The sequence below is a fragment of the Numida meleagris genome, chromosome 2, assembly GCF_002078875.1.
Source record: "Numida meleagris isolate 19003 breed g44 Domestic line chromosome 2, NumMel1.0, whole genome shotgun sequence".
NCBI classification, from domain to species: Eukaryota; Metazoa; Chordata; class Aves; order Galliformes; family Numididae; genus Numida; species Numida meleagris.
In genome coordinates this window covers 74,720,528-74,735,404 of record NC_034410.1, presented here as the reverse complement: position 1 = coordinate 74,735,404, position 14,877 = coordinate 74,720,528, and the positions used below count along the sequence as shown (strand labels likewise).

The 14,877-nt window shown below is 38.5% G+C and overlaps 1 long non-coding RNA gene across 1 annotated transcript; it reads right to left on the bottom strand.

Annotated features, from left to right (window-relative positions):
• LOC110393020 lies at positions 1,758–14,780 on the bottom strand. The gene is made up of 2 exons (XR_002434741.1): positions 14,103–14,780; positions 1,758–13,625 (listed from the first exon to the last, which is right to left on the bottom strand). It is a non-coding gene; the product is annotated as an uncharacterized LOC110393020 (long non-coding RNA).

The window sequence follows — 14,877 nt, the reverse complement described above, 5'->3', positions numbered from 1 at the left end:
GTGTTATTGTGCTCTTTGCGTCTATTGTAGTTTCCATGGAAATAAATAGGCAGCATTCCTTTTGGAGCAACCTATATACTTCCTGGCCAAAAACTGGATCTTCCTTATATTCAAGGGATCAAATTATTTATTTTCATGCTTTTATTTTGGAAATATTCCATATGTTCATATTAATACATGGCAAAACCAGCAAATGTACTTGTTCTTAATTAGCCTACTACTTGTTTTATCATCTACAATTGACATTTCTCTGACAAGACATTGCATGTCAATTAAGAATGGTAGTCATTTCTGATGGAGAGGAATAATTTGTAACAGCAGCAAAATCTTAAATACCATGCTAAAAGTATCAAAACTCTTAAGGTACCAGATGTTCATCAGTAGGCTCCTTGTGTAATGAAACAGGATCTCATTACAAAATCAGGAAGTATGTAAATAATCCCAAAATGGTGGAAAATTTAATAAAGATAGCTCATCAACAGACTGATAGGAGTAGGAGTAATGTTATGCAAATTAGGCTCACAGTTCTACATCAAAGGAACTTGCAAAGCCAAATCAGAGAGGAAGGAACCCTTACTATCTGCAATTCAGATCGTTACTTACATCCCCACCATTACACTTAAGAAACGTTGGAGCATCCTACTATTAATTCTTAACAGTTCATACTTGCGGGGCTGAATTCTCCCCTGTTGTCATCCACTGCTTGGTGGCATTGCACCCACATGAGACTAATGGAAAGAGGTCTTTATGCTTAAGCTGTCACTGCTTCTTCTTTTCGAGAGGAATTACTGATTTACATGTTAGGGAGCAAAGTCTCAATAGTGCCAATAAAAAAAACAGCTAAAAGTGCAAGATCCATCTCTGGGATCTTTTATTAGAGGCAGAAATTGCCTCTGCCTGGAACATTCACTACATTTGATCTATTATCAAATGTCATCTAGCTCTACTATAATTCAGAATCACTCGTTAAAAACTCACCAAGGAGTAGATTCAAACAACTCTTAACAGCCATGAGAAACTTGTTCCAGTATTAACTGTAAAGGGTGAGCAAGAACACCTCTTTCCATGGTGCCCCAAAAGAACAGGCAGCAAAGGGAGGAAATCTTTACACATACATTCTTACTTCAGGACAGATTATTTCTGGACCTCTTTAGCCATCTTTGGGCCTGTCCTCAGATATGGCAACTTACCAGTGAAAGACGAGCAAGACCATGAAGCTACCATGATGATTCCCAACCGTCTCCTCAGTGTTTAACTCAATTTGGTTGTATGTGACAATCAGTATAGTATCTTTAATTAGCTTGAACATGAACTTCTTACAAAAAGAAAAGATGAACCTTCACTTCGCAAATGTTGAAAAGCCGTGGACTAGAGGACATAGATACATGATTCAAACAGCCTGATTTTTGGTTCAGAGGCATGCATCCAGCTTAGAAGTCTTCTGGCATCATAGGATTTAGGCAGAGAATTTAGCACATTTACAATTGGTAGAAAGCAGCCCCTCCCCACTCATTCAGCCATTAAGACAGGAAAAGAAGCAGCACAACTCACTGTGAAAGAGATCTAGAAGAACATCAAAATTAGTAATTAACACTGAAAGCACCTAAGCATATGCAGTCTGGGTTTGCTTGTAGACAAAGCTTGACTTTTCAAAGATTCCATTTAACCTCTTCTAAAGGTCTTAATATTTGTCATAAGGAATCCAGAGTCTTTTTTATTATTATTATTTTTAACAAAGAAATGCATCCACAATTGTCTACTGAAATATCTGTTTATTGAAAAATAATTAAAACACATACAGCTGTACACCAGAAGATTAGAATTACACCCTTTATCTCACAGGTATGTCTAACTTGATAAAGGTCGCTAGCCCAAATAATCTTATCACAGAGAAAGGTTCTGTCTATACTAGAATATTTGGCTGTTTCTATAGGAACAGTCATACTACTGTACATTTTATAGTGACATTGTTAAATCAATATGCAGGCTTTAAAACTGTATCAATCTTTGCATGGCCATGATTGCTCTAGACTAAAATAAGCCTTTCCAACTTTAATTAAAACTTCTTCCAAAGCAACATTCTATAAACCAAAGAAAATATTCCAGCTTTACAAAATGCATCATGTTGGTATAAAAATCACTGTATAAATTGACATGTTAGCACACATGGTTTTATCTTCCATGTGAAAAGTTCCCACATAAATTCCTATCAAGGAGAAATGAAACAAGTTACACAGTAAAAGGCAAAGAGAAATAGGTAAGCAGAAGAAGAGAAAAGATGAAAATAAGAGGAGTCGCTGTTGAATGATTTTGTGCTGGTGTTTGGTATGAGCAAGACTCTATTCGAGAACCACCATTATCTGCGTGATTTATTAGTGATGTGAAAGAGAGTGACTAGTAAAATGTAAATGTACCTAAATGACTTAGATTAATGCATGTACAGGGAGCTCTAAACATCTTAATTATGCATTTCATTCTGCAAAATTATAGGTCTAAAAGTACCTTCAGAGGCTGTCCAATTTAGAGCGCTACCCCAAGGCAGGCAGACATAAGTCTATTTCACTTCTTGTGTTTATTTGTCTAACCTTTTCCTAAAGGTATAATACAGATTTATGTCCATATTTCTAAATGCATTAAGTCTCTCATTTTTTTTATTTAATTCTAAACTTTTTAATCTGTTATTATCATACCAGAACTAAAACAAATAAATAAATAAATATGAGAATGTAAAACCTTTATTCCCCCACCAAGCTTAATGTAATAAATCCCCAATTTTGTGCTAGTGTAAAGTAAGGATATTATAAAAGTGAGACAAGTGTACCTGCTAGATGACTTCTTTGGATGGGTTGACTACAACTCACAATTCAGACTAAAGTAAGATTATGCCACCAATATATTTACTGTTAATACCAGAACTTGTTGAACACAGGAAACTACCAGCTGGAGAGGAACTTTGAAATCTAATGAGCTTCTATTACATTATCTGATATAAAAGGTAGAGAAGCAATGGAGTCCAGAAAAGACTAACAAAAGTCTTCAGAAACACAGAAGACATACATATGGGAATGTATAGAAGTAACTAAGTCCGTGTAATATGCAGAGAATTATAGTTTCAAATGCGATCAAAGTTTAATTTGGTAAATGGAATAGAGAGACAAAGGGCTCATATCTCCCCTGTTTTCTTTAATGTGAAAGGGGAAGGAAATAACCCATTTATGGATCTCAAATCATTTTAAAATAGTATTTCTGTGGCCATGGTATTCTATGGATGTAAGAGAAACTAAATTTACAGAAAGAAAAAAGTCTTTTTAAGCCAATGAATGTAGCTAACTAAGTCATTAACAAACTAAATAACTAACTAAATAAATAATGGTAAGGCACATAAGAGTATTCCAGTTGGTTTGAAACATATGTGTGCCTAAAAGCTTGTCTGGCTTTTCCTGTTATACCAGTTCATGTGATCAAAGATACCACCTTTCTTACCGTGCTTTCCAATCAGCTTCCTATCACCTACAAGTACAATAGTCACAATTTGAATATTTCTCACAGGATAGTGATACTGGTATTTTAGGATTTATGATAACAGCATAGGGCTATTGGTAAAACTTTATTTCTGTGCAGCATTTGGTATTGCTCTCTGAAACAAGATAGAAGATGACATTACAGATTAGTCTTTTCACTTTTTATGGTGCATTGTGTTTAGTGAATAGAGAAGAAACCTTTCCTTGTAATCATACCTCTAACACTTCCGAAGTCAGCAGTCATTGAAAAAAATACCCAGACAATTCTGTCATTTATAACAGTTCATTTTATGGAAAATGAAAATACCAGTTTGTTTCAAGCTTATCCCAGCACAGCACTCTTCTTTTTCTCCTCACCTCCTTTCCCATACACTTGTTCAACTCATTCAGTAAGTCTATTATGAAAAGACTGCTGACAGCCATCTGAAGCAGTTCTGCATCTCCATGACTAGTATCCAGCCTCAGCTGTCACCATACTCTTCCATGGGTATCACTCTGGAGAGTGGCTTTGTATTGTTTATTTATAGTGTTATGACTGGCCTTGTTCACAAAACCTCAGGATTAATTAAAGCAACATGTCACTCTTTGGAATGTTTTCAATATTCACTTTATTACCTAATATACAGTAATCTAAATATCTTAGATATATGAAAATATTAATACTCTCAAATAATACTCTTAATACTCTAAAATTTGATTCTTAAATACATGAAAATATCGATGGGATATAAGTATTTTCTGAATATGTTAGAAAAAAATAATGTTGATGATTTGATGGGAAACAATAATGCTTCTAAATTTATTGCAAGGAATAAATGTGCCTCGTGAATGAATGATGAAGGAGTTAATTCATTTCATTATGTACGAAAAAGAAGAAAACTAGCTTTGAATCCTGCCAAAGCAATTACAGTTGGAGAGAACTGATGGCTTAAAGCTAGTGCAGAAGAAGCGGCATAAAAGGAAAAAAATGCTAGATTACTCTCACTGTAGTAAAAAAATAAGGAATGTTTTCTGAAAAATTCCTTGTATAGAAATCTTTGTCAGCAAATACAGAAAATTATTTTGAATATTTAGTTGTTGATACCATTCTTATGGAAAACCCCTAAAAAGTCCACCAGGTGACTTGAAAAGTCAGTGTAAGTATTTCCATCTTTTGACATTACATATAACAAATTTTAAACAGAATTGTTGTGTTAAATAGTAGTTAATATTTATCAAATGCAGCACAAGATATAAAAGTGGAAAATGAAATCCATGATGATGGGCAGAATTTGAGCGCTTGTGAATAACTATAATCTTTGTAATAAATGCTAGTATGGAGTGAAATGATCAGAAATACAATTTTTTTCACATCAAAAGGATAAGGTACATGTATGTGCCCTTGCATGCTATGAAATATGACAAGGATAAACCAGTAAATTACAAAAAAAAAAAAAAAAAAAAAAAAGGAATTAAAGAATAAGGTTCTTAGGGACCTTCATATTGCAATTTTATCTAGGGATAAAATCCAGTTCTAGGGAATCTGGGGAGGTCCCAGTCAACTAGAAGCTGGCAAATACTGTCCCAGTATTCAAGGACAAGAAAGAAGACCTTGGTAATAAGAGGCCTGTCAGTATCACTTCAGTACCTGGAAAAATTATGGACAAGATTAGTCTGAGAGTTTCAAGAAAAACACTTTGTGATAGACTGCATGAGGGGAAAGTGCCATTTAACTAATTTAATTTCCTTTTATTGTTAAGGTTCCCTACCTAGTTGACCAAGAGAAGTCATGTTTTTCATGAAGTCCTTCGGGACAAGCATGTTTTTGTCTAGCATACAGACAAAAAGCATGCTAGACAAAAACATAATGCAATGGATGAAAAATTTGCTGATGGGTCAGGCTCAAAGAGTTACAGTAAATGCAGTTATATCAGCCTGGTGACCAGCCACCAGTGGGGTTCCACAGGGCTCTAATTTAGGGCCAGTTCTCTAATGTTTTCATAAATTACTTCAGTGAAAAACAGGAAAGTATGCTGAGTAAGTTTGAAGACAACACTAAAATGGGAGGAACTGTCAAAACCTCCAGGGTAGAGAAACCTTGCAGAGAGATTTTGGCAAATTAGAGGGCTGAGCAACCACCAATTATATTAAGTGGGTCGGGGCAATCCTGGCTGTATGTACAGACTAGGGGATGAGAGGCTGGAGAGCAGCCCCATGGAAAGGGATCTGGGGGTTCTGGATGATGGAAAGCTGAATGTGAGGCAGCAGCATGCCCTGGCAGCCCAAAGGGCCGCAATCATACCCTGGGGTGCACCAGGCCCAGCACTGCCAGCCAGGAAGGGGAGGGGCTGTCCCCTCTGCTCTGCTCTGCGCTGTGCGGCCTCACCTGCGACACTGTGTGCCTTTGGGTGCCACAGTATGGGAAGGACATAAAACTATGAGAGAGTGTCCAGAGGAAGGCTATGAAGATGCTGAAGGGTCTGAGGGCAAGATGACTGAGGAGCAGCTGAGGCCTCTGGGTTTGCTCAGCCCAGAGCAGAGGAGACTTTTTTTTTTTTTTACAAAATTTAGGGGCAGGTTGTGATAGCAGTGGTATTGATTCATGGCTCAACCCAGCAATCAAAGTCTATGAAGAATGTTATAAATGAGAACATGAAACTTGAATCAACATGTTACCTAAAATACCCACGTACGGAAAAGTTGATTTTATAAAGAAATTATAGCTTGTCACACAATCTCCATAGTGTGATAAAGATGCTCAGATTTCGTATTTGGCTAGAGGACATAAATTGGTCTCACCTTTCACTGAACACCACAGTGGCAAGTATTCACACGAGCTGCTGTATCTCCTGTGCAAGGCACCTTTGATAAGCCCTTGCAGACATGACAAATCAAAACCTCCTTAAACTGTGCAAATTTCTAAACTTATTGAACAAGTGTCTAAGTTTAGGGGAAGCTGGAACTATACACTTGGTAGGTCTCACACAGGAAATACCTGTGTTAGGTGAAGTAGTAAATAGGAAAGAAATTCAAGCACATAATGTGAGAAGCAAAATTTCAAGTAATTGCTCCCTGAGATCCCACATGCAATCGTTCATTAAGAAGTATTGATAATTTAAATGTTAGTGTTTAGATGAAAAGAAATCCTTAGCAAATGAACTGAAATAGATATCTGTACAGCATGTTACTTGTTCCTGATCTGGCTGCTATATCGTTAGAAATTTACAGTCAAAAAGTCATTTTGCAACTCTTATCAGTACGAAGGAAACATCTGGTGAAATCTTAGGGCTACACACTAATAACAATGACGACAGGAATGATTAGATGAAGCCTTTTACCTGTCAAAGGATTATTTTGGCTTATTAATCTGCACAAATCATTTTAGTGAAATGTAAAAACAGTATCTTTTACAAGCATGCCAATGCCCAGAAGTTTGTGGGCATTTCCTGGGAGTGCTGCCAACTGAATACTGCTCTTGTCCACATTATCTGCTCCTCATCTCTGAGAACTGGGATGCAGTGATGCACTGTAAGCCATACTGAGCATCTGATCTGTAAACTTGCCTCATGTACAAATCAAGAAACCCTTTATCTGTTCCAGAATGAGAGCATACACAGATAACATCTTTGGTCTTGTGTACTGAGAAAGGGGCTAAGAACTGGAAAGACAAGGGGGTTGAAGCCCATCTGCATTTCTATCTTCAGAAACAGCAGCTGAGACTCCAGAGGGAATGTGGAGCACCAAACAACTTTTCAGGTTCTGAATGGTCTGCCAGTTGCTGAACATCTTTAGAAGCAACTGGCTGTAACTGGAGTTAACATGCCAATAGCAGTATGTGCTGGATACCTTTCGGGGCGAATATCAAACACTTGTCACTGTTGTGCCCAAGGGTTCCACTCTAATTAGCCAATTCAGTTGAAAATAGGAAACTGGGACTACCAATGAAATTAGCTGCTAAATAGAAAAGAGAAGAAAGCGAGCACGTAAGGAGCAAAATGCTGGCAAGCAGTTGCATTTTGCTCAATTAGCTTACTGTGATATACTGGAGAAAAAGAGATACACCAAGCAGGAAGGAAAATAAGAGAGGGTTTGTCTTCTAATTGAAAAATTGGAGAGGACATAAAAAAATAAAAACAATTTATTTACTGTTCTCTGCCCACTGAACATTGCTGCAGCTGCTGCCTTTCTGCTGCTGAAAGCCAAGTGGCTGCCCAGGCATGGCAAGGAATTCGACCTTCTCAGTACGAATAAAGGAAACACTAGGAAACTTTGTTCCACACTGGTCAGTTCTTTCCCACTGCAGCAGCTCCTGGAAGAAGGCAAGCTTCTGGAAGATAGCAATTCATGACCATATACTCTCACAAAATTCACTAAGATAAATCAATGTCAGCAATAACATCTGTTGCTACTGCCTAGTGAACAGTATAACCAACTAGGATGACAATTTTGGCTGCTTGGTACGAAGGAATAATAAATTCTTACCTAGAAGCTGACCTCCCTAAATAAAACCATTCGCTTACTGATCTGAGCACATCACATTTTATGCATAGAGACCATAAGCAATAGTGAAATAACTGCAGGAAGCAAAGAATATGCTGAAATAACCAATCCGGAGACAAAGCCTTGATAAAAGCAAGGGAAGGGAGAAATCATTATACATGTACGTATTTAAAAATAAATAAATCAAATTGCAAAATGTGGCTTTGATACCAGAAATCACCTGCGACAACAGGTGGTGTTGGTGGGGAACCAGCTATGGGTCTCAAGAGGCCTCCTCAGTAGTGTGAAAGCCTTTTTCTGAGTAAATCCATTATCTCCAAATGAAACAAATCCTAGGGATCTGTTTGTATACTCATACAGTCTAGTTAAAAACGCTTGCCTCACTGCAGCAGAACAGCCTTTACTGGTACTGAAAATCCTGTGTTTTGAAAATGGCTCTTTACCGAACTCTAAAGTGAACCTGAATAATCTCGAGGTCCAGTTGTAAATCTTACTTAACTTACACTCTTTGCCATTCAAAGCAGTGAAGCCAGCAGGCACTGAATGCATTTGGGGAACCATCAAGCTACAAAGACTTCAGTCATACAAAATCAACAAATTCAGTAGGTTCGTAAGTTCCTGTGAAAACTAATTCCCTAGGACCATGTGCAAAAGTGTTGCAAATATACATGCATAATTTTTAAACTGGCAGATTTTAAATGGCTCAAACTGCAACTCAGTTCTGTGCACAGAAAAGGATTTGGTTTGTTTGTTGCATAAGCAGTTACTCAAATTTCTTCAGTCCCTGTTAGAAGATACTGATTGACAGAAGTGATACAGACATAGGCATCCAAGATGCTTTCCAATCTGGGCAACTCTAAACCAGCATGCTGATGAAGCTACATGAATACAAGTACACAAGCGGAGAACTGATTTAAATGCTCTCTTCTGGAAGATAATTCCTGAAGCAGGATGCCATTTGTTTTATTCTTCAGTTTTGATTGACTCTTGATTTTGTCTGCATTCATAGTTTACAATTCTATTTTATGTATGGCTCTTCTGTGCTACTTTATGCCTGTTCTTGCACACTATTTTGACAGCTGATTGTAAGCAAGCAAGTAAAATAAACTATTACTGTTAAAGAAGAAGGATAACTGACGTCTGGACTTAACACTGCTTTGATAGTGAGGGAACAGTTTTCTCACAGGTGTAGTAATAGGGTGTGTCTTCAAGCTTGGTATAAGAAAGGGACATAGCGTAAGACTGCCTGCTAATCTGTTGGCAATCACCAGCATAATAGCTTAGATTAATTGGTGAGCTATTTTTGAGCCTCCATCACCAGGATGCAAAGTCAGTCTTCTCTGAAGCCAGTCATGGTCTTAAGTCTTCACTGTTTCAGTTCATCCAAATTGCTGGAGCCTGATTTCTTAGCTCAAAACTTATGAAGACTTCCAACAAGATGGTTTTCCTCGTAAGGATTAACATGTGAGTTGGTAGAAGGTGGAATTCAGCAAGAAGAGGACAACCTTGAATTTTTCTTTGAGTTTTTTTCATGAAATGCTGTTAAAACTGAAGAAAGACTGAGCAGACATATTTAACTCCTCATCAATTAAGATGAACACATGTACTGTTGCCAGCCCCTTTATCCAGGAAAAAAAAAAAACAATCCAAACCAAACTTCAACCACATCTCTCTTATTTGATTACCTGGAGGTATACCCTAATCAAAACTTAGACTTTGAAAATTCAGGGATGAACACACTGGTATACAAATCTTAAGTGATCAAGAATATACAGATTTACATGTTGCTCTATTGTGAAGTGAGAAGCACACTGCAGGATGTTCAAATGAAAATTGCTTTACAAACAGAACAAGGACCCATGCCACCTTGAGTACAACTGATTAAAAAGGGGGAACAAAACATCTGTAGAGTCTTTAGTATGCATTGTCCTACTCTTAGGATTTCTGGACATGATTCAGTCAGGCAGTGATCTTATAATGAATGTACATGCTGTTTTCAGCCAGGCACAGTAAGTTCAATTCTTTCAGCAAGACTCTGAAGCAGTACACACATATCTACCTAGGAAATCTTGGACATGTAGGAAAGTACACTTTGAAAGATCAGGGTAGCCTAAATGTTAATGCCAGTGATAGAAAATCTGAAATTAGAGTGTGCACGTGTGTCCATTTACATATATGCGTACTTCCTTAGGGTAAGAACAAGCATTTTTTAAGATGTAGACAGCAAAGGCAATGGAATGACTTGTCTGAGATGCAGCCAAGTGGTTCAGCTGCCAATAATTGTACAATAATGTAGAATTATGAGTGCCTAAGTGTAAAAAGAAAACCAACACTTCATTAGGCTGAGGTTAGTCAACAGATGGCAGATAGACCACCAATAGTCATTAAAACATCAGACGGATGGTATAATTTCTACACGTAACAGAAGTGTCCTTGACATTGACAAGTCAGTACATGCCGTGTAGCAGTACTGGGAGCTGGATTTTTATAGAGATATCACATCACTGAAATGGTGAGAATTAAAAAAAAAAAAAATTGTGGTTTGGCTATAAATAAAATCGGGATGGTTAACTTTTTTGGTAAATGACATGCAAAAACGCACACATTGGTCTGTAGGTTACTAAAAACTTGCTTCATTCCCTGCTGAAGATTTGACAGTCACGACCACATGAGCAGGCAAACTTCAGTTGTAGTGGCCATCAAACTCTGGCCAGATAAAGTGTTCAACTTAAGTGCACTAAACCTATTATTTCAGGTATTAAGAGTACCTATGAAATGTTATGCTCTGGTGGGTGCTGGCAGTGCTGCTCTAAGTTTATAAGAAATGTAAGAATGCTAAATTCTTACCAGTGGAAATACTTGAAAAATATTTTCAAGTACACTGGCAACATATTACACAGATGACAGATAGTTCATCCATTATCAGATACTAAAAAAAAAAATGGTTGTTCTTCAGAAAAGTAGAAAAACTGATGAAGAGTCAAAAGCAGAAGTTTGAAAAGCTCATGAAATTCATATAACGAAAAGAGAACTTGGTTTGATACCGTACGAGAGAGGACCACATAGACTTAATAGTACTCAAGACAACTACAGCGCACTTTCAAAAAGACATAGAAGCTACTGCACAAAAGGTGGAGATAATAATCGTAACTGTTGGAAAATGGCTCAGAGCAGCTCTGCAGATAACACAGATGCATCTTGTGCTTGGAGAAAAATTTGAAGTTGACAAATGTTTCTATAACACAAGCGCAATGTAGATAAGAGTCCAGATAGCAACTTGGAGGTGCTACACATTAATAACTTTGGTTGCTTTCCTTAACTGCCACAAACTTCAAAGAAGCCTTGTCATCCCAAAAGCACAACAGCAACTGGTATGGCATTCTCTACCACTTTTCACAAGCACTTCTGCATTACAGATTCATCTGGAACTTGCCAAAAGCCTGCTACAGAAAAATAATATTTCTAAGAAGCAGTTCTTGCAGGCTGGCTAGATTGAAGGGAAGTCCACACATCTCTTCCTTTAAAATGCCCATGTGGAACTCTTGTCCTCATATTGTTACACTCTGTTTTAGTTTGTAAAATAAAAGTGCGTAGTAAAACTTGTAAACAACTGTGAGAAGTACTGCAAAAAAACTGGCGGTTGTCTCTTTTTTCCTTCTCACAATTGAAAGCTTTTTTGATTCTCAGCAATGAGACAAATTCAGACTGACCACCCAGACAGATCAGTGTTATCTCCTGTCTGATGCTCATCTAAATGAAGGAGCTCCTACTTTACTTCTCCTGAAAGCTTGTAAGTATCAGTGATTTAAAACCAAGCTGTTGCCCCTCTTTATTTATCGTCTTATAAAAATGAGGCAATCTTTGCCTTCATTAAGAGGACAGCAAATGGTGAAGTAAAAGAACTTGAGCAATATCCAGCTCGCATAGTCCTTTAGGGATGAAACACAAGGTGACACGTGGCACTTCTCAGCCTGGATACTGTGCAAGCTTCGTCCTTCACAAGTGATCTCTTTGCCTGGAATAAAGTCTTTTGTGCATTAATATAATGGTTTTAGAATGACTGTTCAACCCAAGTATGACACCACACATGAAAAATAAAGGACATACAAATGAAACAATACTTCTTTTACAGTTTTCATCTTTCTCAGGTGTAAGTCTTTTTGAACAATTTACTTTCATAAAATAAAGTGCCTTTATACATATATATGTGTACATTCACAAAATAGCGATTTTTTCAACTTATTTAGATTTAAAAAATCCTGGTAAGCAATTAATAAAAATGTTTCTCAGCCTTAGCTATATTGATATTTAGCAGGTCACGGTACCCTTAAAATATTTTATTTAATAAGAGTATTTTTCTTCTACTGAGTTTATCATTGTAATTGGTGCAAAAACACTTGTAGACTGACAAAAACTGAGAGAAGTAAAGTCGGAGCCGAGGGTGGAGAACAAGGCTATTCGCTAATGCCAAGCTTCCAATGTATGCAAACTCACGCAACTTTTCTACACGCAGTGTTCTCCACATAGACAATTCATGCTCACCCCTCACCTTCCTGGGAAATTTTAAGCCTAAAATTATCGAAACAAAATGGACTAAGAAACTTGATTCCCTAAAGTCACAGTATTAATATCTGTGCATCAAATCCTTATATAATTACAAGTGTTCACTAACTCAACTTGAATATAATTTTCCTATCTTTATTGATTTAATTTATCCATCGGTAAATGTTGTATCACGAACGTAAGCATGACCACAACTATTGCTACAGTCCTTTTGAACGCTGCAAAGGTTATGCACGTATTTGGCTGCTGAAGGTATCTCCGTAAGGACCGCCTCTGGTGCAGGTAAAGAACGTAAATTACAACCACTTGATCTCAATCAATGTATGAAACAAAATCCTAGGAGCTGGGAACTGTTCCAGATTCCCTTGGTTTTGTATAGATGAGAGGCTCTTCTAAAGGGAGGCATGATTCAGGGCACCCATGTAGTAAACAAAAGAAGCCTCTCCTGCTATTCAGCAGATAGAGATGACAGTGGAAGAGACAAATTTCAGTCGCACAGCCTTCAAAATTTTTCAAACAGACCTTGGCCTTCCAGCAGCCACTGGCAATCAGTTGTGTAGTTGGGTGGATGAGCAACAAGGTGGAAAAAAAAAAAAAAAAAAAGTGCAGTATCTCCTTTTCAAACAGCTGATGGACTGAACAGTCTTCCAAAGCCAATAATGGCATAACTGACTACAAATAACAATCTACAACAACAGTGGGAACTATTAATTTCCACTGTTGCACATAATAACAGTCTTAATTCTGAAAACATATAATTGTGAGTACCACCTTGCTCTCAAGTCACTAAGAGCTTGAATTATGGAATTTCTAGGAGATCTATTTTTTCTTTACTCATTATATTAACTCTTTTCATTCACCAATCCCATTTTCTCTCATTCTCGTGCAGGTTATTCTGTGCTGGTGTAGAATATCTAATTCCTGCTCCCACGTCTGATTCCTGCTTGCTCAGGAGCAGGTTTCTGCTCGGTGGCTGCTGCTAGGCCAGCTAGAAAGGAATTCACATTGCAACTGCTTCTGCCAGCAGGACGCTAATTTGAAACATTTTCCTGTGCCCACTGCCTGAAAGAAAAACATTAAAAAAATTCTTTTCAGTCAAACTAATCTCATCTCCGTAGGAGAAATTAGGGCAGGGGTGGTTGCACAAAAGCTTTTTCAGCAAGCTGTACAACCTCAACTTAACACAAACCTTGGGAAAACAACTTCCCTATCACCTGACTGTGATAACTAACAAAGCCACATTTTCTCTTGAAGTTACCTTTGCTTTTAACACTTATCAAAGGCTCAGGAGTCTAACTCTTGAAGCCATATGATTTTCAGCCGGACTTTGCAACGTTTCTTATGAATTATTACAAGCGTTTGAGAACTGTTCTTCAGCTTTGTCAGTTCCTGAAAGTGCTCAGTAGCCTTCTTCAGCACTCTTCCCCCAACCTCTCCCATAGATAACTTTATTCTGGCAGTTCAACATGAGAACCATGGCTGTGCCAGTGCGTAATTGAAGCAGGCACCCAATCACACTATCACAAGCTGTTTGCTTACTTTATGTTCATTGGACTTGTCCACAATAGAAGGCATTTTGATGTTTCCTTGAGATAACTGAAAAAAATAATAGTTACCATAAATGTGTTACTTGAAAATGACCAAAGAATCAAAGAATGACTCCGGTTGGAATGGACCTCAAAGATGATCACCTCCAACCTCCTGCTGTGGACAGGGCTGCCACCCACCGGACCAGGCTGCCCAGGGCCCCATCCAAACCGTATCCCCCATTCCCCTCCGAGCAGCGAGAGCCGCAGGCATAGCGGAGGAACCGAGCACTCTCGCTCGCTGGGCGCAGCGTCGTGAGCAGCACGCGCTGCGTGAGGAAGGGGAAGCTGAAAGCGGTTAAAAATAAAAGAATGACATAATCCAACGCCCAGACCCCGCCTGGCTCTCGGGGACCGCCGGGACTGACCCCGCAGCCCGCGCTGGGCCGCAGCCAATAGGGAGCGGTCTCGGTGGGAGCACAGCCGTGGGGCCGCCCCCGCCCGAGCAGCGCCGGACGCAGCCGGAGATTCCCGAGCTTTCCGCCCCCACCCTTGTTCCTCGGGCGGGGTCGCGCTTCCTCTCCCGGTTCCCCTCCCAGGCAAGATGGAGGACGGCAGCTGCTGCGGCCACCGGCACCGCCGTGGCTAGCGCAGCCGCTGCCGCTCGGAGAGGAGGAAAAAAAAAAAAAAAAAAAAATCAGTCCCCTATTTAGTCAAGCTACTCTTTCAACTTGTTACCATTAAATAAGGCAAAAAAAAAAAAAAAAAAAAAAAAAGAGGCTGGGAGC